Source organism: Haemaphysalis longicornis, unplaced genomic scaffold, assembly GCF_048455015.1.
Source record: "Haemaphysalis longicornis isolate Haplotype H1 unplaced genomic scaffold, Haemaphysalis longicornis Haplotype H1 scaffold_2, whole genome shotgun sequence".
In the NCBI taxonomy this organism is placed as follows: domain Eukaryota; kingdom Metazoa; phylum Arthropoda; class Arachnida; order Ixodida; family Ixodidae; genus Haemaphysalis; species Haemaphysalis longicornis.
The window spans coordinates 11,984,373-12,007,905 of record NW_027526295.1 but is presented as its reverse complement, the minus strand read 5'-3'; the positions used below and the strand labels follow the sequence as shown (position 1 = coordinate 12,007,905).

General features: G+C 49.1%; 1 protein-coding gene across 3 annotated transcripts in view; it reads right to left on the bottom strand.

Annotated features, from left to right (window-relative positions):
- LOC144168752 (mite allergen Lep d 7-like) overlaps positions 1–23,533 on the bottom strand; it is a 222,625-nt gene that overhangs the window by 126,865 nt on the left and 72,227 nt on the right. The window lies entirely within an intron of this gene.

The window sequence follows — 23,533 nt, the reverse complement described above, 5'->3', positions numbered from 1 at the left end:
TCCCATCCACAGGCGCCCGTATCGGGTATCTCGCGCTGAACGGGACGTAATCCAAGTCGAAGTTGACAAGATGCTCTCCAAGGATATTATCGAGCCTTCGTGCAGCCCCTGGGCCTCACCAGTGGTGCTGGTAAAAAAGAAAGACGGCACCTGGCGATTCTGCATTGATTACCGACACCTTAATCATATTACAAAAAAAGACGTGTACCCCCTACCCAGGATTGACGATGCTCTCGACTCTTTGCACGGTGCTAAATATTTATCTTCTATTGACCTTCCATCTGGCTAGTGGCAGATAGCTGTTGATGAGTTGGCCGCGAGAACACCGCTTTCGTCACACCAGACGGCCTTTACCAGTTCAAAGTCATTTGGTTCGGACTATGCAATGCTCCCGCAACGTTCGAGCGAATGATGGACTCTCTTCTTCGCGGTTTCAAATGGTCAACATGCTTATGCTACCTGGACGATGTGATAGTGTTTTCACCCTCTTTTGAAACGCATCTTCAACACCTTTCAGACATCCTCATAATATTTCGACGTGCGCGCCTCCAGCTGAACTCAAAAAAATGTCGCTTTGGCCGCCGCCAGATAACCATCCTTGGCCATCTTGTTGGCAATAACGGGGTTCAACACGACCCTGACAAAGTACGCGCAGTCAAGCAATTCCCCGAGCCTCGCTCATCCAAGGACGTCCGCAGTTTTATTGGCCTATGCTCGTACTTCCGGCGTTTTATACGGGGGTTTGCTGACATTGCGCGCCTTCTGACAGACCTTCTTAAAAAAAGGACGCTGAGTTCCATTGGGGTGCATCTCAAGCAGAAGCGTTTGCTAAATTGATATCCGCTCTCACCACTCCACCTATCCTGGCGGCCCACTTCGATCCCACTGCCGCCACCGAAGTCCGGACTGCCGCTAGCGGACATGGCATTGGCGCTATCCTCGCTCAGCGACAGAACGGTAGAGACCGTGTTATTGCATACGCCAGCCGCCTCCTGACGTCCGCTGAGCAGAACTACTCAATCACGGAGAGGGAGTGCTTCGCACTGGTGTGGGCTATAGCAAAATTTCGCCCGTATCTGTATGGACGCCCCTTTTCGCTGATAACCGACCACCACGCGCACTGTTGGCTTTCTTCTCTGAAAGATCCTACAGGACGCCTAGGTCGCTGGGCTCTGCGTCTGCAGGAGTATTCGTACACCATAGTTTATAAGTCCGGCCGCTTGCATCAAGACGCCGATTGCCTGTCCCGTTACCCGGTTGACAACCGCGACCTTGCTGTTTCGAGAAACTCAATTAGTGTGCTCGCAATAACGGATTTGTTACGTCTTGGGGACGGGCAGCGCCGCGATCCATCTCAGCGCAATTATGAACCGTCTCAACTCTGGCTCCCATGACCCTTCACTGCGCCTCTTTAAGTTACGCAATGGGCTCCTCTATCGCTACAATATCCGCCCCGAGGGTCCAGAGTTGCTTCCGATCCTTCCTGAACGTCTGTGCTCGGACGTTCTCCAGCAACTCCATGACGTACCCACTGCAGGCCACCTCGGAGTTTCCCGCAACTACGACCGTATGCGTCGTCGCTACTTCTGGCCAGGCCTTTATTGCTCTGTACGGCGTTATGTGGCCTCTTGCGACGTCTGCCAATGCCGTAAAAACCTACGACATCCCCAGCAGGCCTTCTCCAACCGGTGGACATACCCACCGAACCATTTTTCGTGTAGGCGTCGATCTCCATGGTCCTTTCCCGGTATTCAGTTCGGGCAACAAGTGGATCGCTGTCGCCACTGATTACGCCACACGTTACGCAATTACACGCGCTCTCCCCATCAGCTGTGCCTCTGACGTTGCCGATTTTCTTCTCCAAGACGTCATCCTTCATCATGGCGCTCCTCGTCAGCTCCTTACTGATCGGGGCCGCTATTTCTTGTCTCGCGTTGTCGCCGATATTCTTCGTGCTTCCTCAACGCAACACAAGATCGCGACTTCTTACCACCCTCAGACGAATGGTCTCACTGAGAGACTCAGTAGAACACTTAGCGACATGCTCTCAATGTATATCTCAGATGACCATCGTGATTGGGACGTGGCGTTACCGTACGTTACATTTTCGTACAATTAGTCCCGTCACGACACCGCTGGCTATTCTCCCTTTTACCTACTCTACGGTCGCGAGCCTGTTTTGCCACTGGACACTCTCTTGCCGCCTTCAGTTCCAACTTCGGAATATGCCCGAGCCGCAGTTGACCGTGCCGACCATGCTCGACAAGTTGCCCGCTCTCGACTCTGCTCATCGCAGTTTTCCCAAAAGGCGCTTTACGACTCCCGCCACCGAGACCTCCAGTTCTCACCTGGGTCTCTTGTTCTTCTGTGGTCGGCGTCCCGCCGCGTGGGGCTCTCTGAAAAACTGCTGTTCCCTTACACGGGACCCTACCATATGGTCCGTCAAGGGACCCCAGTCACCTACGAAATCTCCCAAGGCACCCTTTCGCCAACTTACCACCTTGGCACCAGCAAAGCAGACATTGTCCACGTTTCCCGCCTCAAGCCGTACCATCGCCCTCGCACAACATCGCCATAGGAAGCACCGAGACTGCGCTTTTTGCCACGGGGGTTGTGTTACAGTGTGTCAGTAGCCAAAGAACGAAATGTTAGTACATAGCCCCAAGCATTGCGGACATGTGCTAGGGCTTAGCTGGGAAGAAGAGGTTCGGGATAGGTCCAACGCGGTGCTCGCTTCTCTGTGTGTGTGAAATACACCTTCATTTTCCCGTATTCCACTCCGTATCAATGTTAAATTAGCGTCGTAATAGCAACATACCCCTTAGCCCCGCTATGCAACACTGCATACTTCCCTGTACCACAATGTCTTGTGACCCAGCGGCTTCGCCGAAAACACGATGTTTCGTCATTGGTGAGTGGAACATTCTTGATGGTTTATTTCGGTTATATTTCCCATATAATTCACTACCTGGACCAAAAAAATCCTTCGGGGATTCGAAATATGTATTTTACGATAGCTACAGGCCATGCTAGGTTTTACGCTGTAATGTATATTTATATGAAACGCGAATGCTCTGAAACGACGTGAGTTATCCACCAAAATGGTGGAAACAACAAAAGTTGCGAATCCCTATATTTCTGACACCCAGGGCATAAGAACTCTGCTGACATGCACAGAGGATAACAACCGTTACGAGGTTGCAGGCAGGTTGTTGAATCCAAGCTATACGTACGACGATTGTGACTACCTTAATAGTACGAAATCACGTGGTGGCCCCGTCCTGAATTTGGAAATAATGTATTCCGTGGGTGTGATGAAACGCGTATGCGTGTTATAACATGTAGATTTAAAGAAACGTTACGCGGTGTTTCCCTCCATGATTTCAGCATGATTTCAATTATCGCTTTAATAATCTTGTCCATGTCGTTACCACAAACATATTCTCACCTTGGCAACGTATGTATCACAGCTTTTTTTACCATGTAGCGAATGTAGCGTATTTGAAAGCCTTCTTCACGATTTTGACTGCCGCCATTTTTACGCACCCGAGGTGATAAAATCTCTCTCCAAAATTAATTATTACCATAGCCTTACGAATAGTTACTTCCGTACAATTTCCTTGTGAGGGTATCAGCTGGCCAAGTACTTCAGTAGTATATTCGATATCGTCAGTGACAAGCCATCTATAAAGTGAACGACACACCAATGGAGGTTACTGGTGACACTGCAGAAGGAAGATCCGGCATGAGGTGGCGTCTTGCCAACACAAAAATGTTTGCCCCTACGCCTCCGTCACCCCCATCCGGTTTCTCCCACATGCGCTCCCTTGCACGCGTCGCTTCCTATTTTTTTACGAACATTTCCGGCCTAGCGGACCTTTGTGGTTACTAAAACGCTTTTGAGCTACTTCAATGGATTTTTCCTTACTCGAAAGATAGAAAAAAGAAGCATCGGTTCTGTGCGGTACTATTTGCTTGTTTAAAAACTTAGCGGAGGAAGTGAAAGAGTACTGTCACCCACCGTGATGGGTCCGTAGCTAAGGCGTTGCGCTGCTAAGCACGAGGTCGCGGGTTCGATTACCGGCCGCGGCGGCAGCTTTTCTGATGCGGGCGAAAAGAAAAAAAAAATGCCCGTGTGTACGAGATTTCGGCGCACGTTAAAGATCCCCAGGTGGTCGAAATTATTCCGGAGCCCTCCACTACGGCGCGCCTCAGCGCCTGCGTTGAGTGGGCGCGTTAAACCCTATCAATCAATGAATCGAAAATCTACTGTCGGCTCAAACGTTGGGCTGAGTGTAATTGAGGGAAGAGGAGGGGTAGGAGAGGGAGGATAAGAGACCTAAGCGAAAAGTAATACGTTTGAAATGCCTACGAGTATGCTTGAAGTGCACTTCAAATATGCTTTGCGTCGTAATAGCAACATACCCCTTAGCCCCGCTATGCAACACTGCATACTTCCCTGTACCACAATGTCTTGTGACCCAGCGGCTTCGCCGAAAACACGATGTTTCGTCATTGGTGAGTGGAACATTCTTGATGGTTCATTTCGGATGGTTCATGTATTTCAAGTGCATTAAAATTGAATTTTCGTAATTTTTAATAGATATTGAAAATACATTATTAAAAATGCGGAAAAAATACAGTGCTTTTAAGTACCCGTTAAACAGATTAAGAATGTACTGAACCTTACGAATGCGTGCTTAAGGCATTCAGAATATATTAAAAATATATTTCTACTCGCCAAACGATCACGGTGTAAATGCCCTGTAAATATAAAAATACGCTTACCTTGTTACATTTAGAGCAGCCCTCAGAGTATACTTTAAAAGTCTGCTGAAGCATAGAAATATACTCCGAATATATTAGAAATATATTTCAAATGCATTTTACGTTTGTGGAACAAACGTGGTAGAGATACACTCTCAATGCAGGAAAATTATTTATTGAAAATACATTTTAAAGGTATTAAAAAAGCTTTGCCGAAATACATTTCGAGTACACTACCGGGGCTGATTTAGTTGCTGCATCGTAAGATTCACGTAAATATTTTAGGAGCCGGATAAAATACATCTCAAATGAATAAACGTACTGAGAATTTCTCCTCGATGTTTACTTATAATAAACTGAGGGATATAATTTCACGTACTGCGCTGCCTAAAGCAGGCATCTAAGCTCTCCGTATGAGAGAAAAACTCGGCGTACAAATATGTAAGCGGCGGTGTACCAACGCAATCGGCAAAGCAAAAACATCTAATTCAACGAGTATATATATGTATGAAAACAGTTGCACTTTGCCAGCGTTGTTACCACGGTATCGCTGTGGAATCTTTGAAAATTTTCTTTTTCTGAAAAATATTGGCCTTAGATGGACAACGCTGGCTGTGCTTGCGAGGGCGAGCAGCTCGGCGCCTCTCACTGGCGCTCACTGCCTCCTCCTCTGTGCCCGGTACCTGCGGTGAGCGGCGCACCCCTCTTTCACGTTTTGCCTGCCCTCGCTGCGTTTCTTTTGCCTGTCTTGTGGTGTTACAAGTTGTCGGACTCCTCAATGCGCGGTCGTCGTGCGGACGCAGTCTCTGCTTGGATGTCGCGTTGCAGCGGCGTTTTCATCAGGATTGCCGTCTAGCCAAAGTAAGCACGATTTACCAGCTATTTGCGCGTACGGTGTCGCACAACAATTAGTCTATGTATGTTGGCCTTGCAATCAAAGAGTGTTAACGCCTTTTATGAAATCCGCATATGGTTGTTAAGCTTACCTCCTCCGCGAACAAGATTTCCTACCGTAACTACTCCGTGGAAGGGAATGTATTCACAAATCAATGACAGCAAGAAGACGTAAAAAAACGGATTTAGTGCTTTCCTTTTTGCGCCTAATTTTTAGCTCGGGTCCTGCGGAGTGGCCGGGGGACTGTTGCTATGAGTTTCCTTGTAGATCAAGTTATTCCTTTCTGAGCTTATTGAGCACTAACACCTGCAGTAAACACATAACAGTCAGGAATGTTTTTAGCCCAGCCGGTTCACAGAAAGTCCGCCGTCCATGTTTACGCCCTTGAGAAATTTGCGAAGTGTATTCATGCTGAGCGCGAGGTCGCGGGTTCGATAGCCGGCCGCGGCGGTTGCTTTTCTGATATAGAGGCGAAAAGCAAAAACGCCCGTGTGTACGAGATTTGGACGCACGTTAAATACCCCCAGGTGGTCAAAATTAATCCGGAGCCTTCTACTACGGCGCGCCTAATCCCCTGTGTAGCGCTGGCGCGTTAAACCATCGCCTCCTGTAATTTTACAATGCCAAACGCATCGCCCTCTTCTCAATGGGAGAGCCGGGTACGCCTGGTTCGCTGATTCGCCACAAGATGGGGCCGCGGGATGAACTGGGCCGGGAGCGGGCTAGCCAACGTTACTAGATTAGGAACCTAGTCTAGTAACGTTGGGCTAGCGGGGCAACAAGTCAACTCGAGAGCGGACGATTCGTGGCTGTCAAGGCCTCCCCCTCTGATGCCTGTTCACCTCGCTCCGGCTGCTTGGTTGCTTCAGTTCGCCTAGGCGCCGTGACAAAGCTTTCTGCTTGGCGCTGAAGAACTCTTTAGTACAGGCGGCTTTTTTAAACGGTGCCAGCACGCAGGGTGCGCACATTTTTTTATTTTATTTCGTCACTTCGCTGTTGTTAAATTTTTGTGTTGTGTTTCTTTTTATTTTTTCGAAATTATGTTTGATCAATTATCTCAATCTACTCAATTAAAACAAATCTCCGCCAGTTGTGCATTTTTTTGTGGAAATGCAGGGTGTTACACGGTCCTGGCAGTGGGGGCACTCGGCAAGCATTGGTGGGCATGGAAAGATTTTTATTTCGTAATAAAGTAAAAATACTAATAACGACACTCACGCAGCAGTTGTTATTAAAATCATAAATTGCGATTAACAATTTTAGCGGGAAAAAGTTTTGACGTAGGACATTCCGGACAAGGACATGAGCTGTCCTTGCCCGTAGCGTCCTGCATCCGAGAATTTTCGGGCTTGAAGTTGCTGATCATGCAGTACCAATTAGCTCAAACCCATTCTTTGATAAAGTACTACATTCGCGAAAGTATGATTCCCATTAAACCTGCAGCCGTCCATGCCCCGCCTTATTAAAAAAAAGTACTTTTATTTAACCATGCAAACGCCAAACCCATCAATAACTACATGTTTGATTTATATGTGCGCGTGGCGCGTCCGAGACGAACGGCAGTAAACTAACTTCAAAGCTATATCGACGCTATCAATGCTCGCCGACAGAAATTATATTTACTAAGTTTTTTTTTTTTTTTTTTGCATACGCTCGAGACGAATCTCGCTTCGAGGACATATAGCCGTGCCAGCGTACTGCGAGAGTTCCAACTAGCATTTCCTACAAACTGCGCGACCTGGTTGAATGTTTTAGCGGCCGTAAAGATGCGCGATGCGCGGCAGAAACGCTGCGAGAGGGGGTTATTTACATTGGAGGCAAACAAAAAAAAATATATGGTACAAATAGAAAAATTATATAACGCGGAATGGTTTGCTGGAGTATTGCGCGAACAATTTCCGTCTGCGGGTCATCTGAGATTATGCCTGACAACGCCGGTCTATAGTAAGAGCTCTAGTGAAAAGGAATAGACTAATTTTAACCGTTATAAAATGAGCGCAATACTTTTTCTTTGTGCCAATACACGTTTCTGCGACAACAATTAATAGCGTGTAAAAGTTTGTTAGACTTCGCCCTAGTTTCATTAGTACAAACCAGAAAACAAAACCCGCCCATCTGCCGTCTGCATTTTAGGCGATTTAGGCATGCATGTTTTGCGAAACCAACAAACGTCAAGCGCTTTTCTTATCTATTACTTTCTTCTAAATTTTTGAATTCCACACCACTTCAATATTAGTCCCAATAAAATCTGCCGAGCACGATGTTTCTCGCTGTTTATTATTATTATTTTTGAATCCCTGTATAGTTCGTCAGAGGTTCTTAGTAGACTTACCTTATAACTTTTTTTGTTGGCCCTAATGAGTAAAAAACGACCGCGCCATCTCCACTAACACGAAACCTGGGGAGGGGCGAAGCATGCATGCACTGTATACATGTATTCAAAGATTGTAATTACTCTCTCTTTGCACACAGCGCCAGACATCCCAATTACAAAGACGGTGGAGAAGGGAAATTGGAAACGTAGAACTGCAAATTTTAAGACTAAAGCGACTACGGCACGGAATAGGTGTAAACAAGGAAGCGCGAACGAAAAGCGAGTGTCCCGGTGTGTTGTTCTGCGACGCGTTTTTCCCACGTATATGAAACATTTCTAGCGCGAGGCGTTGGGAAACGAGTGTCCTGGTGTTTTAGTACCCCGACCACATGAGAATATGATGACGAAGGACGACGACAACATGAGCCGCCGACAGCCCGAGCCGCCAAGGTGCTTAAATCAACTTTACCAGCAGTCATTTGGCTGCCATAAAGGAGACAGGTCGGCCAGAAAACAAACAAGCGGAGGCGATGAATGCGCCGCGTCACGTTGCAACGGCCTGAAGCGCATCCACCGCGTCTACGGCCACTGTTGGCGAACGACAGCCGGTATGGCGGGGTTCGAAACAGCAATCTGACATTCATACGAAGCAAATGTGATCACTGCAGCGCCCCTTATGAGAAGTGGCAGAACAAAAGAGCATGGTTGCCGTTTTCCACCACGCGTCGCCCCAAGATGATACGGTCACGTGATTAGAGCACTGGGAAGGCTGGCGATTGGGGGAGAGTGGCCGGAGTAGAGGGAGAGGGCTTGGTTGGCCGGTCCGGGCTGATGCGTTTGGCATTGTAAAAATACAGGAGGCGATGGTTAAACCCTACAAAGAGAGTGGGAGAGGGAAAGAGGTCCCCCGCCTGCACTACATGAGTATCGCAACCTACAAACAATCAAATCAGTGTATTCAGGGACGCAGCTTTTTTTTTCTGTTCGCAGCAGCCGCTCACAGCTGTGCATGTTCACAGCAGCCGCCGTACGGGGAAGGAACCCAGTTTGTGTCATACATGCATCCGACTAATCCGCATGGCCGGGCCATACGGCGAGAAGCCGAGTAGCCTTCGCGATTTTTTTCTGTCGCATGTAGCCATTCTGTCAACTAAAGCCATTAAAGAGTTTATGCCGTCTGTTTGGAAGTTACCAAACGTGTTAAAAGCCACCCACGTATTCTTCGGTGCAATTGGCTGTAGCCACACTAAGTGCTTCATGTCCAGGGACTTAAAATGATTTGTCTAAGACAAACTGTATGAGAGTCGCCGCTAAGTTACAATCAGATTCCGTTCCTATGACCACCCAGAACCAAGAACCATCAAAGGAAGGACGGAGAAGGAAGGGGGGCTGCGAGGGGGGCAACCAGTTCCCGGCATGAGAACCGTCGGTTCCCAGAACGGGTACCCCGGCCGGGTTCGTCTCTTTTCGTGCCTTGGATCGCTCCCCCAAAACTTCGTGGAACTTCAGAACGTTCCACCCTTCCTCTTTTGTGTTTCCTAGCAACTTTTCCTCTCCCTGCTGTATTCCTTTTGTACCGCATTCACGAACACGTGTGCGCGTTCCGAGGGGCCCTCAGGCCGCTGGTGGTCAAGTAATAATTTCAAAAATGTGCCCATAGGCCCCCGAAAACAGCAAGTCTAAAGGGGCTGCGCGTGGGCTGCTTGGCAGTTGTGTGTGTTTAGCAGCCGAAATTGCTCATTTGCGCCTAAAGGGTGTACTTAAAAGAGTTTCTTTTAGCTGTCTAGAGTATTTATGAAGCCACTACTTTTTACTTCATGGTCCCTGGCGCTAACCGGTGTTTATCTGTTTTTGTATGTTAGCGACGCGAGCATTTACAATTATCCTCCGCGTTGCTCCCTAATTAAATGATTGCGTTGTCTGTGTACACCAAAAAGTATAAAATTACCGGTGATGTGTGGCGGACAGCAAGAAAATTACATATGTGTGTAAGGAAAAATACACCTTTTCTTGCTTGGCTTGTTTTAATCGCTTCGCTTAGGTGCTTACCATATCAGAGCTTGTAATTTTAAGGACGGCTTGAAAGTTTTCTTTTTTTTTCGAAATAAACTTACTTTGCTGTTCCTTTGAAGGCATTGTTGAGTGCTTAAGCCAATCTAATGAGTTTTATGTAAGCTTTCTACAACAATCCTGACCATGCATTTTTAGACGGAAAACAAGCGCTAAATAAAAACACAGGATGAGAGGACTCGACGGGACAAGCGCTAACTTTCAACAAGAGGTTTATTGCAGAACCAGCGCTTATAAACTGTTTCGCTGCGCACTATTTTTTTAGCACGTAATCTCTGATGAAGTTGACGCCGAAATAAGGAACACATAACAATAATTATAGTTAATAAGATTACTACTTATCTCATTTTATTACCGTCCTGTTAGATCACAGACCAGTTTTGTCCAAGTTAGTTAAAATACTAGAATGGCCACCATTTCAAGTTAACACAAGCGCCTAAGAAAGACAAGCAGCGTAACGCTAAGAACTCTGTTGCATGTCATGGTAACGTTGTTATCACGCCCCGCGCTTCTCGACTCGGTTCTTCAACAAAATGGTGCCGTGACCAGTTGAAGACCTGAGTGCGCACCGCCCCACAACGATGACGTGAGTGACCGCAACGATGGGACTGAACTGTTGCCGCTGACCATTTACCGCAAGCGTCCACAAGAAAACTTCAGGAATTGAGGACGAGCCAAAGGTGTACCGAATCCCACGCCCTCAACCATTTTACCGATTCTTGACGCACGCCTCGTGGAAACCAGTGAAAGTCAATGACAACGGCTTCAAATTTTCACCTCACCAATTCTTCGCGAAAGCCTTTTGGAGACTAACGGACAACTGCTTCAATTACACCGACCATGACCGTTCTCGACGACCAACCGACACTAACGACGCCGAGCGCGGGCATGGAGTCTCTGTATGAACGACGAGCCCTCATCTGAAACGACACAATTGCACTGATTAATGACATCAGGACAGAGATGAATGCCGAAGACCCATCGATTCGGAAGCTGATTTTGCTCAAGAAAAGCCTAATCGAAAAACACGCGATTATAAAGACGCTGGACAGCAGGATTGAAGAACTTGTCGCCCTGGATGATTTAGAGAGAAAACGTGAAGCATCATACGAATTCGAAGATTCTATCCTGCTGACAGAATTTAGAATGGACCGATTGTTCCCGGAATTGCAAAAGCACTCTACCGACTACACTGTAAAAGTAGCCCCGGAGGAAGAGTACGGTACCGTAAACATTAGCGAATCGGCTTTGCAGAACGGCGACCTTCTAAACAGAAACAGTTCTTTGACGACGCCATTGAAAGAAGCTCATCAGGAACCAAAAGTCACCCAACCAGCTGCTTTCTTACAAGGAATTATCGAATCAACTGGCGAAGTAAAGGCAGCCACTTCTGTTGATTGCTCAGACAATTTCGCTCCCAACGATGAAGTTTACCAAACTAGTCATAAGAGTAACGACAACGCAGTGGGGGCATCTGACGAGTCGTCTTGTCCGTGCAGCCCTCCCGAGGCGGGGAGATGAGCGCGCCAGGAACGACTTAGTGAAGGCCCACAAAAACCACAGGTTAAGAAAGGAGCACATCATAAATATCGACAACCTAAAGAAAGCCTAGGCTCACCGATGGAGACAACTGATAGATGTTGTCATCACAGCAGCACAGCTTCGACGGGGATTGTGTGGGCCAAGGCACACGTGCAGATCTTAAGACCCTGGTGTCAAAACGTAAAAAGCAAATAAAGCTGGACCCACGAAAAGCAGGTACAAGTACCACAAAGACGGCTCCACGGAACTACATGAAAAATTGCCGACTGAACGGGCCAACGAGGAAGAAAGACAAAGCCCCGTGTAAAAGGATCGCTGCCCGCATAACACGAGCCAACCGATACCAGATATCCTCCAAGCAAAGAAAAGCGATCCGACGCGCATGTCTCGAGACGCCTGCACGAGCATTGACAAGTCATCCAGGACAAACAACGGTCGAGACAAGCCACTTGCCCTTGCCCAACTCCACAAAGTGAAGGTATCACCGACGCACCAAGCATCGGTGGAGGCAAAAGTACAGGCTAGCAAGGGGCGGCTACAACGGACAGGACATCGCTTGGTATCATGGACTGATAAACGAACTTGAACTTCAGCTTGTTGGGGCGACAGAGGCATTAACGCGGAACAAAGGCCGTAACGCGGAAATTTAAGCATCTTCCTCTGCTAATCGCGCGCCCGGGAGGACGTAGCAAATATTAGAGAAAGAAGAGGTGGCTATCAGCAGCTGCCTACCAATAACACCATCATTGTGCAGTTCCCTCCGCCATTAAAAAGAATCACTCACGCCCCGCGCTCCTCGCCTCGGTTCTTCAACAGTGACCAATTTATCCCCGCAAACTTCTTGATCTCATCTGCCCATATAACTTTCTGCCGCCCCCCGCAGCGCTCGCCTTCTCTAGGGATCCACTCTGATACCCTTAAAGACCAGCCGTTATCTTGCCTTCGCATTACATGCCCTGCCCATGTCCATTTCTTTTTCTTAATCTCTACTAATATGTCCTTAACACGTGTTTGTTTCCTGACCCGCTCCGCTCTCTTCTTGTTCCTTAATGTTACACCTATGATTTTCCGGTCCATTGCACGCTGAGTCGTTCTCAATTTAAGTTGAACCCTCTTAGTGAGCCTCCAAGTTTCTGCCCCGTAGGTGAGTAACGGTAAGATGCAGCTGTCATACACTTTCTTCTTCAGCGACAATGGTAGGCTGCTATTCGTTATCTGAGAATGTCTGCCATATGCACCCCACGCCATTCTGATCCTTCTAATTATCTCTGCCTCATGATTGGGATCTGGGGTCACAACTTGGCCTAAGTAGATATATTCGCTTACCACTTCCACTGCCTCTCCACCTATCTCAAACTGCTGTGCTGTCCCGAGGTTATTGATCATTACTTTAGTTTTCTGCATATTAATTTTCAGGCCCACGGTTCTACTCTGTTCGTCCAGTGCGGAAAGCTTGCTTTGCAATTCGTCCCCCGAGTTACTTAGCAAGGCAACGTCATCAGCAAATCTGAGGTTACTGAGGTATTCTCCATTAACCCTTACTCCACCTGTTCCCAATCCAACGTTTTGAATACTTCTTGTAAACATGCTGTGAATAACATTGGAGAGATGGTGTCTCCTTGATGGTGTCTCCTTGTCCTTATGGAGGATGATGGTAGCTGTGGACCCATTGTAGATACCCTGCTTGTTCTTTAGGCTGACTGAAATCTAAGGTTGAAGAAATTCTGTTAGCGATTACCTTGGTAAGTAACTTGTAGACGACTGACAGTAAGCTGATCGGCCTGTAATTTTTCAAGTGCTTCATGTCGCCTTTCTTATGGATTAGGATGATGTTCGCGTTCTTCCAAGATACCGGTACACTAGCGGTCATTAGGCATTGCGTATACAGGTTTGCCAGTTTTTCAAGTACAATTTCTCCGCCATCCTTCAAGAGGTCTGCTGTTATCTGATCCCCCCCAGATACTTTACCCCCTTTCATTTCTTTCAAAGCCTTCCTTACTTCGGTCGTTACTGGTGAGATGCCTATCTCCTCTGAACTACTGTCTCGTTCGGCATTATTCTTGATGTCCCGCCTACGGTACAGGTCCCTATAGAACTCCTCGGCCACTGTGACTATTTTATCCCTATTTGTGATGACATTGCCGTGCCTATCTTTAAGTGCATACATCTAATTTTTCCCCGCACCCAGACGCCTCTTCACTGCTTTCAGGCTACCTCCGTTCTGTACAGCGTATTCCAACCTCTCCATATTATACTTCCGTATGTCAGCTGTCTTACGCTCATTGATTAACTTCGAAAGCTCCGCTAGTTCTATTCTGTCAGCTCCGGTGGAGATTGTCATGGTTTGCCGTTTCCTAATTAGATCTTTCGTCTCCTGTGAAAGTTTGCCAGTATCCTGTCTAGCCATTGTGCCCCGACTTCTACTGCACACTCCGTGATAATGCGTGTAAGGTTGTCGCTGGCTTCCTGTGTCGTAAGCTCGGCTTCATCGTTAAGAGCTGAATATCGGTTCTGCAGCGCGATCCTGAATTCTTCTGCTTTACGTCTTACTGTTAGCTCGTTTAACGGCTTCTTTCGTACTAGCTTGTTGCGGTCCCTCCTCAAATCTAGCCTAATTCGAGATCTTACCATACGGTGGTCACTACACCTTACCCTTCCGAGCACTTCCACATCCTGCACGACGCCAGGGTTATCGCATAATATGAAGTCTATTTCATTTTTATCCTTCCAATTCGGGCTCCTCCAGGTCCACTTCCGACTCTCCCGTTTACAGAAGAAAGTATTCATTATGCGTAGGTTATTCCGTTCTGCAAACTCAACTAGTAGGTCCCCCCTGCTATTTCTACGGCCCAGATCATAGTTCCAAACTGCCTTGTCTCCAGCCTGATTCTTGCCTACTTAGCATTGAAGTCCCCATAACTACGGTTTACTGTGTTTTTACTTTAGCCATTGCCGATTTCACATCTTCATAGAAGCGTTCCACTACTTGGTCGTCGTGGCTGGATGTGGGTGCGTAGCCCTGCACCACCTTAATCTGCTTAGTAATGGCGAAATTGGCCACTTTGCTGAGGTGTACAATAAACAACTTTCAAACTGCCAATCTGTGCACATACAGCATGTATGTGCACAGATTGGCAGTTTCTTTCAGTTTCAGTTCTTTTCAGTCGTTTGCTGACTCGCAATCAGAGCATGGCCGGTTTACATTTTCACAATGGTGCATATCTTTAGGCTCGAGCCTATTAAAATTTTCGAAACCACAAAATAAAATTTTCTAGTTTAATGTTAACAATTTCCCCTAAGGCACTTTGCAAGGCATCTCTAAATCTATTTATGGTTTTATTTAGTATACACTAGTAACACATTCCGAGTATATTTGAAGCAGTATTTTCTGTGCATTTAAAATGCATTACTAATGCATTTTGGCTGTATTCAAAATTAAATTTTCTGGGCATTTTTAATGCAATAAAAATGCATAAATATATATTTTCAATGTTAATCCAAGGTTAACGGCCTGCTGTAGGGCATGCATGGCAGCAGCCTTGGGCGGGCTTCCTCTGGCCTGCATAGAATAATCTGAATCAGGCCAATGGCAGGCCATACATAATTGGCCAATGGTAGGCCATACATGCTCGGCCAATGGTAGGCCATACATGCTCCGCCAATGGTAGGCCATATATGCTTGGCCAATAGTAGGCCATACTTCTTTGGCCAATCGTAGGCCACGCGTATTAGGCCAATGGTCGGTCAGCCAATGGTATTAGCGCCCATAGTAGAAGTAGATTGGCCAATGAATGACAGCAAGCTCCAGCCTTACACGGCCAAGGACCATTTTGGCCTAAGGGCCAAACACTTTGGCCGAAGATTGGCCGGGGGGGAAAGGGCTGGCCAATGTTCTTTGGGCAAAGATTGGCCGCACATGCTCGTGCTGCCTGGGAACCTGTGGACATAAACCGGGTTCGACTGGATTTATAGGCACACAGCTTCTTTTATTGATAAACAAAAGGCGTTGGCGAAGGCGTGCTACTGTTGTCTCGTGTAAAGGGCGCAGTCGCGTAAATTCACAAGCAGGCCTGTCAAAGCGAAGCCTACTATGCTTAATTTATGGCGTCGTTCGTCGCGCAAACCGCAGTGCAACATTACAGATTGCGTTTCAAAAAACGATGGGGGTGATAATAAGAGAAGACACAAGCGCCTCAAAAAACACTTCCCGAGTTCCCAATCGAACCTGGGACCCTCGCGTAATGAAGTCTATCCCATTGCGCCATTCCGACATTGTCGCAGCAGTCTGCTTTTTAAACTTTCACTGCAACTGAAGTAGCATTAGAGAAAGCTGCGCTTTTTATCCATCTTTCTCTTAATAAAGAGGTTTTCATTTTATTACTATGCTCTCTATTATCTTTGATGTTGAATAAATATTTGAGTGAATTGGATTTAGTTTGATGTAGGTGGGTTATTACTTATGTATACTAGTCATTAAAGCGCCACTGCACAACTCCTGCCAAAGTACTGAAATAAAAATAAATGATTATGATGATATTTTGACGAGGATGTTGGGCTAGGTACTGAGCCGACGGATATGCGTCGGTGTCTGTGCTGGGGAGAGGGACTGATGAGAGCTGACCAGCTAGAAGACGAAGTCGACGACGATCGGTATTGACTAGGTTGGTGCGTGAATCCGGACACTCTACCAGGCCAATGCTACTTTTTTCTAGTTTCGCTTCTATTATTGCGCTCCTAGAGGCAGTGGCGCTGGAGAAACACTCCTCCCCTCTTTTTTTTTTCTTTCCGGTTCTCTCCGGCGCGACTGGGGGCGCGCATGCGCGATAACGGTCACCGCAGTTGCTTCCGCACGGCGAGGCTTCGAGGCCGAAGCGCGTCTCATGTAGTGGGCGATTTCTCGTATGTGCTTCCTCGGACATTACGGTGCTGCAAAAGGGACGCCAAGAACACGAGGATGAATCGTAACGCGAAGTTAAGTGCCGTTAGCAAAAGGTGAGAACCTCGTTCGTATGCACTACGTGAAGCTGAGCTGAAGGATAGGGTGCTGTGCTTGAAGACAGACAACCTTGTCTGTGTTGTATTGGTCATCGGTGTTTCTCGCCGCACGTCACGTTCGCGCACGTAACGCGAATAAAGTGTTCAAGTGATATTCGAGCTGGCGTCGTTACTGCTCGAGCGGCGTGGCTTCGTGCCGTCGGAGCGAGGCTTGCCCGTGGCGGCGGTTGCCGGGTGGGAATGGGGGGGACGGGGAGGGGGGAAGGAATCCAACCGGCATGAGAGGAGAGAGCATTACCTCTCCCCCACGCAAGCTGCGCGCCCTCGCATTGTTGCCATGACAATTATAACGCCTTCAAGGCCAATATGGCGGTGGCGTTGCTAGGGCAATAACAACGCAGTAATGTTTCCCCAGGCGGACCAGGGGAGAATATGGCGCTAGTGTCACAATTAGCCCGGACGCTGGGTTGAAGGCTAAGAGACCGCCTCCTGACTCTACTCTGGCTTTTCCCCCGGTAAATACCTTTGGTGAATACAATACCTTCCCCGTAACATTTTAGTGTGAGGTGCGGGGTACGACACACGCAGCACGGAGCTCCGCAGCGGACGGCAAGTTCCCCGACCGACGATGTCGCCCGAGAGAGCTACCGCGACTGCATCCCCATTTATCGTAATCTCCCAGCAGCGTGACCCGGGCACGTTCTGCGGCAAAGATGATGTTGACCTGGAAGACTGGCTGAAGACGAATGAGCGCGTTAGCGCTCATAACAGGTGGGATTCCACCATTATGCTTGCGAACGTGGACAACTCTTTGAGGGGAGCGGCCAGGACTTGGTTTCGAACTAACGAAGAGACGGTAACAAGTGGGGCGACTGTAAATCCAAGCTGCGCGAGCTCTTCGGGAATCCTGTAGACCGCCAAACTGCCGCGAAGAAGGCACTGGCTTCCCGTGTACAGACCCCTACCGAGCCTTATGTGGCGTACATTCTGGACGGGCTATTGTTGTGCCAGAAAGCTGACGACCAAATGGCGCAAGCAGAACAAGTCGGGCATATCCTCAAGGGTATAGCGGACGACGCTTTCAATTTACCTATGTGCAAGGACTGCACAATCGTGCAATCAGTCATTAAGGAATTCCGCCGTTTTGAGCAGGCGAAAGGACGTCGCCTGACTACAAATTTTATCCGACTTCCGAACACTGCTCCAACGTCGTCGTGCGAGGATCGTTGTCTTTCCGAACACCGACCCCCGGAGACTGACACGAGCCTAGCTACGACGGGAAGTCTGACCAGGCTTATAAGACTAGAGCTTGAGGCTATGGCCCCCACGACGCTTCCCCAGTCGGAAACGTGCCTGCCGTCCATCCCTATGATCCAAGCGGTCGTTCGGGAAGATGTAGCCGAGCTCGCCTTTCAGCCGGTTTGCGCTGTGAGAGGTCCAGGCGTTCACGCGCCTCACCTGTCCTCGAGCTACGGTGGCCGCAATGAATACCAACCGTTCACCTATCGTAGCCGCTACCTTTCAGAATGGAGGACACCCGACGACAAGCCGATTTGCTTCCACTGCCGCCAAGCGGCATGTTGCACGGTACTGCCAGAGGCGTTCACCATTCCCAGTCCGGCAAGTCCTTGTCAGGTACACGTACCCTGATCAGATGCCTCGTCGCTTCACTCCACCGCCTCCGCCGCAACCAGTAGACGTCAACGCTACGTTCCGCCGATAGAGCCGATCGCCGCCACCCCAGAGCCGTCTGTCCTGTTCGCCACAGCCCCGGCGTCCCCTCTCACCGACGCCGTATAACAACTCCTGTCCGGAAAACTAAATGATGCAGCTCTCAGAGATGCTGCTGCATGTCCGACGACCACCGAAAATCCTCTGTTGACACTTTGTACACGGAAAAATTTACTGGAGATTCAAGTTGACGATGTTGCCGTTACCGCCTTGATTGACACGGCTGCACATATGTCTATTATGAACTCGGAGTTTCGCCGCCGCCTTCGCAAGGTGCTCACGCCCCCTACTTCAAGTGTTGTACGAGTCGCTGATGGAAGTACGCGCACTGTCGCCGGGATGTGTGCAGCGCGTGTTACTATTGCTGGCCGACAAACTATCGTCTTGCTTACTGTGCTAGACCAATGCTCTCAGGATGTTATTCTTGGCCTAGATTTTCTCGCGGACCATTCAGCACTCATCGATTGTTCAGCTGGAGTCCTCCACTTGGAGTTGCCTTCTTATCACAGCCACGACGATGTCCGGAGGGAGCACTTCTGTTCCTAAGCCGACGTTCGTTTACCGCCCCTAGCCACTACACTCGTGTCCTTGCAACTGTCTTCCCTTGTCCCTGATGGTGATTACCTCGCTTCACCTCTTGCTGACGTACTCTTCGAGCGTAATGTGATGACTTCGCACGCTGTCGTAACGGTATTGGATGGTCGCGTCCGACTGCCGTTCACCAATTTTGGCTATACACCGCAGGTTATCCCCAAGGGAATGTCGCTAGCTACACTATGTCCCATTTCACAGTGCGAGGTGAATGCATTAGCCGACGTGACCGGCCTAGACTGTCAGCGCGAGCCCAAGCCCACTGCACCTCTGCAGCTCGATCTGGAACCTATGATAGCCTCTGATCTGCCAACTGTACACGCAAGGCAACTTCGTGATTTATTGTCATCATTTAGAGACATTTTTGACCTTGACGATCCCCCTCTGGGACAGGCCACTACTCTTCAGCATCGCATTCACACAGGGGATGCCAATCCCGTACGCAGACGGCCTTACCGGGTGTCAATGACGGAACGCCAAGCCATTCAAGCGGAAGTGGACGAGATGCTTCCCAAGGACATTATTGAGCCTTCCACTAGTCCATGGGCATCCCCCGTTATCCTGGTCAAGAAGAAGGATGGTACATGGCGCTTTTGCGTAGACTATGGTCATCTGAACAAAGTTACTACTAAAGACGTGTACCCCCTTCCTTGCATTGACAACGCGTTGGATTGCCTCCACGGGGCCAAGTATTTTTCTTCCATTGATCACCGAACTGGATATTGGCAGATTGCCGTTGATGAGCTCGATCGCGAAAAAACAGCTTTCGTAACGCCAGATGGTCTTTATCAATTCAAACTAATGCCCTTCGGCATTTGTAACGCGCCAGCCACGTTCGAGCGGATGATGGACTCCCTGCTACATGGCTTTAAATGGACTACTTGTCTCTGTTACCTTGATGACGTCATTGTTTTCTCGCCCACGTTTGAAAGTCCTCTCGAACGCCTTGCGGCGATCCTTGACGTTTTCCGACGAGCAGGACTACAGCTTAATTCCAAGAAGTGCCGCTTCGGGCGTCGCGAGATCACAGTACTGGGCCATCTAGTTGACGCCACGGGAGTCCGCCCCGACCCTCGGAAGGTTCGGGCTGTCAGAGAGTTCCCTCAGCCTCGCTCTCCCAAAGACGTCCGAAGCTTCATCGGCCTGTGTTCGTACTTTCGCCGCTTCATTAGAAATTTCGCGACTATCGCCCAGCCTCTCACTGATCTCCTTCACCAGAATGCTACCTTCTCTTGGGGATCAGAACAAACGGCAGCTTTCAAAACGCTGGCAAACCTTCTTGCTGCTTCTCCCATTCTGGGACATTTCGACCCGGCAGCACCAACTGAAGTACGTACAGATACGAGTGGACACGGCATTGGAGCTGTTTTGGCGCAACGACAGGCAAACGCCGACCGAATCATTACTTGCGTCAGCCTTCTTCTCTCGTCATCAGAACGGAACTACGCTATCACGGAGCGCGAATGTCTTGCTCTTGTATTGGCCGTGGGAAAATTCCGTCCCTACCTCTACGGGAGGCCGTTCACAATTGTCACCGATCACCACGCCCTTTGCTGGCTCTCTTCCTTAAAGGACCCCACGGGCCGCTTAGGGCGTTGGGCTTTGACCTTACAAGAATACTGCTTCACTGTCTCCTACAAATCTGGTCGTACACACCAAGATGCGGACTGTTTGTCCCGCCATCCCGTCGGTCCACATGGTTCTTTAGCCCACGACTCCAACGCCTGTGTCCGGGCTATTTCTGATTTGATTCATATTGAGGATGAACAGCGTCGTGACAACACCTTACGAGCGATCATAGACAATCTACGCTCATCGGCACATGATCCTTCGCTGCAGGCGTACCTAGTACAAGATGTGGTGCTTTACCGCCGCAACTTTCGCCCTGGCGGCCCTGCTTTGTTCTTGGTTGTTCCGCAACATCTTCGACGGTCCGTGCTCCATCGACTGCACGACGCACCTACTGCAGGCCATCTAGGTCTGACACGCACCTATGACCGTGTCAGGCGGCGCTTCTTCTGGCCTCGCCTATATAGGTCGGTTCGACGCTACGTTAGTGCTTTTGACGCCTGCCAACGACGGAAAAGGTTAACAACGGCACCGGTTGGTCCCTTACAGTCCCTCGACGTGCCGAGTGAACCATTCTACCGTGTAGGGATGTACCTTCTTAATCCCTTTCCTTTCTCAACCCCCGGGAACAAGTGGATTGCCGTAGCAACGGACTATGCTACCCGTTTTGCTATCACCAGGGCGCTACCTACAAGTTGTGCGACTGATGTCGCTGACTTCCTCCTCCACGACTTCATTTACACCACGGCGCTCCACGTCAGCTTCTCACCGACCGGGGACGATACTTTTTGTCCAAAGTGATCGCTGATCTCCTTCGTTTTTGTTCCACGACACACAAGCTCACCACTTCTTACCGTCCCCAAACCAATGGACTTACGGAACGTTTTAACCGCACCCTTACGGATATGCTCTCTATGTATGTCTCTGCGGATCACAAAGATTGCGACTTGACGTTGCCGTACGTGACGTTTGCGTACAACTCCGCGCGCCACGATACGGCTGGTTTTTCACCCTTTTATCTCCTCTATGGACGTGAGCCCACTGCCGCTTGACACCTCGATACCCTCATCGATCACTCCACCGACTGAATATGCCTTCGAAGTTATTTCTAGAGCAACTCTAGCCCGTGAAGTCGCCCGCGCCCGCCTTTCGGCCTCGCAGGTTTCGCAGAAAACACGTTATGACCTTATGCACCGCAACGTCTATTATCCTCCTGAAGCGCTCGTATTGTTATGGTCTCCTCCTCGCCGTGTGGGCCTCTCTGAAAAGCTTCTTTCGCCTTATCATGGCACTTGCAAGGTCCTGCGGCAGGTCACCGATGTGACGTATGACATCAGTCCTGTTGCAGCGTCCACATCGTCTTCCACGCCGAAGACCGACATCGTGCATGTGCTGCCGCTGAAGCCCTACAATTCTCCAAGCTTGGACGCAACAGCTTAGTCAGCACCGAGTCGGTGCTTTCCTGGCCGGGGGGCTATGTGACGAGGATGTTGGGCTATGTACTGAGCCGACGGGTATGCGTCGGTGTCTGTGCTGGAGAGACGGACAGATGAGAGCTGAGCAGCTAGAAGAGGAAGTCGACGACGATCGGTCTCGACTAGGTTGGTGCGTGAATCCGGATACTCTACTCTGGCTTTTCCCCCTGTAAAATCTTTGGTGAATACAATACCTTCCCCGTAACAATATGTAAAATACAAGAACAAGTATGATACAGATGGTGATTATGATGATGAAGATGACGCTGACGATGATTATTGTTGGTGTGGTAGCACATTTTCTGCTCCCCCGAAAGAAAAATTGTTCTGACGCCACTGGTGTTCTCCTCTCGGTGAACCTCGCTAGGCTGCTGTGGATTCGGTGGTTCATGTGGTTAACGTGCCGTGGACCTAACGTGGTGTCCTACGCGGGATACCCGGCTAAGTCGCCCCCAAAGAACCCCATTCAATCCACATGGCACCCCTCACTGCTCAAGGAGCGGAGTTCCGGTGGTGGCACCACACGTTCTCGGCGCTTCGCGTCTCTTCCCGAAGCGCGCACCGGCTCGGAATCGCGGGTAGCGGGACTGCACGAGTCCCTCAGCTTACATCATCACTAGTTGTTCGTTGGCCAGGGATGATCAAGCATTGGTCGAACGTTCTAATGGGGACTAAAGTGACCCGTGTCCCACAAATTACTACGCACCTGGCGGCAAGGGCCACACACGTCGAACAGCTAAACCAGCCGTGCGTAATACACAAATTACTAGTGACACACGGGTGAATCAGTGGAGACTAGCCAGTTAATCACCGGTGAGTGACCGACCTGCAGTTTGGCCCCGTGCGAGTAAGGCGTGACCCTCAAATTACCGGTGGCGTGGCCGCTGGTGGTCGAATTACTAGTGGCCCACAGGCATCCCACTAGTGACCTACCCACGGTTTTTTTTGGTTACAAATGAGCCATCTGACAGAGATGCGTGTGCCGCACTAGTAATCCGTGACTTACCCACTACTAGTTACCAGCTAATGACCAAATAGTGACCCACGCATAAGACACTAGCTACTATCCCGCGACCTAAATCTGTGGGTAAGGAACCTGCAACCCTCTAGCCAACCACCAGTCGTTCACTCGTGTGTAATATGTGTGGGCTATGGAGAGGCCCGCACATTCGAGCGAATCACTGGTGACCTTCTGGTGAAATGCATTTTTCACCACTGCACCACGACGGTGAGTCTCCCATCAGCGACCTGCCCGGTGTTGTCATTCGACAGTCACCAGTGACGACTTACTGGTGAGGACCCAGGGTGAGGGCTGTTTGGTCCCAACCATAGCCACTGCTGAGTGCTGTACAGGTGTACGAGCGCTAGCCACAGGGTCTGCAGCTCGATTGTCTTATCCACATCGCACGTTGGATCACTGGGCCAACCCGTTTAAACAAGCTGATTAAAATGAACTCTGTGCGATTTACGAAGTGAAAAACTAAAAAGACGCGTGACTTTGCCGCCAGAAATGCTTTCGTCTTTCGCATTCATTTGCTGTGAAGCATGCGGAAAGCAGGAAAATTCCTTCGTGTACTAAACCGA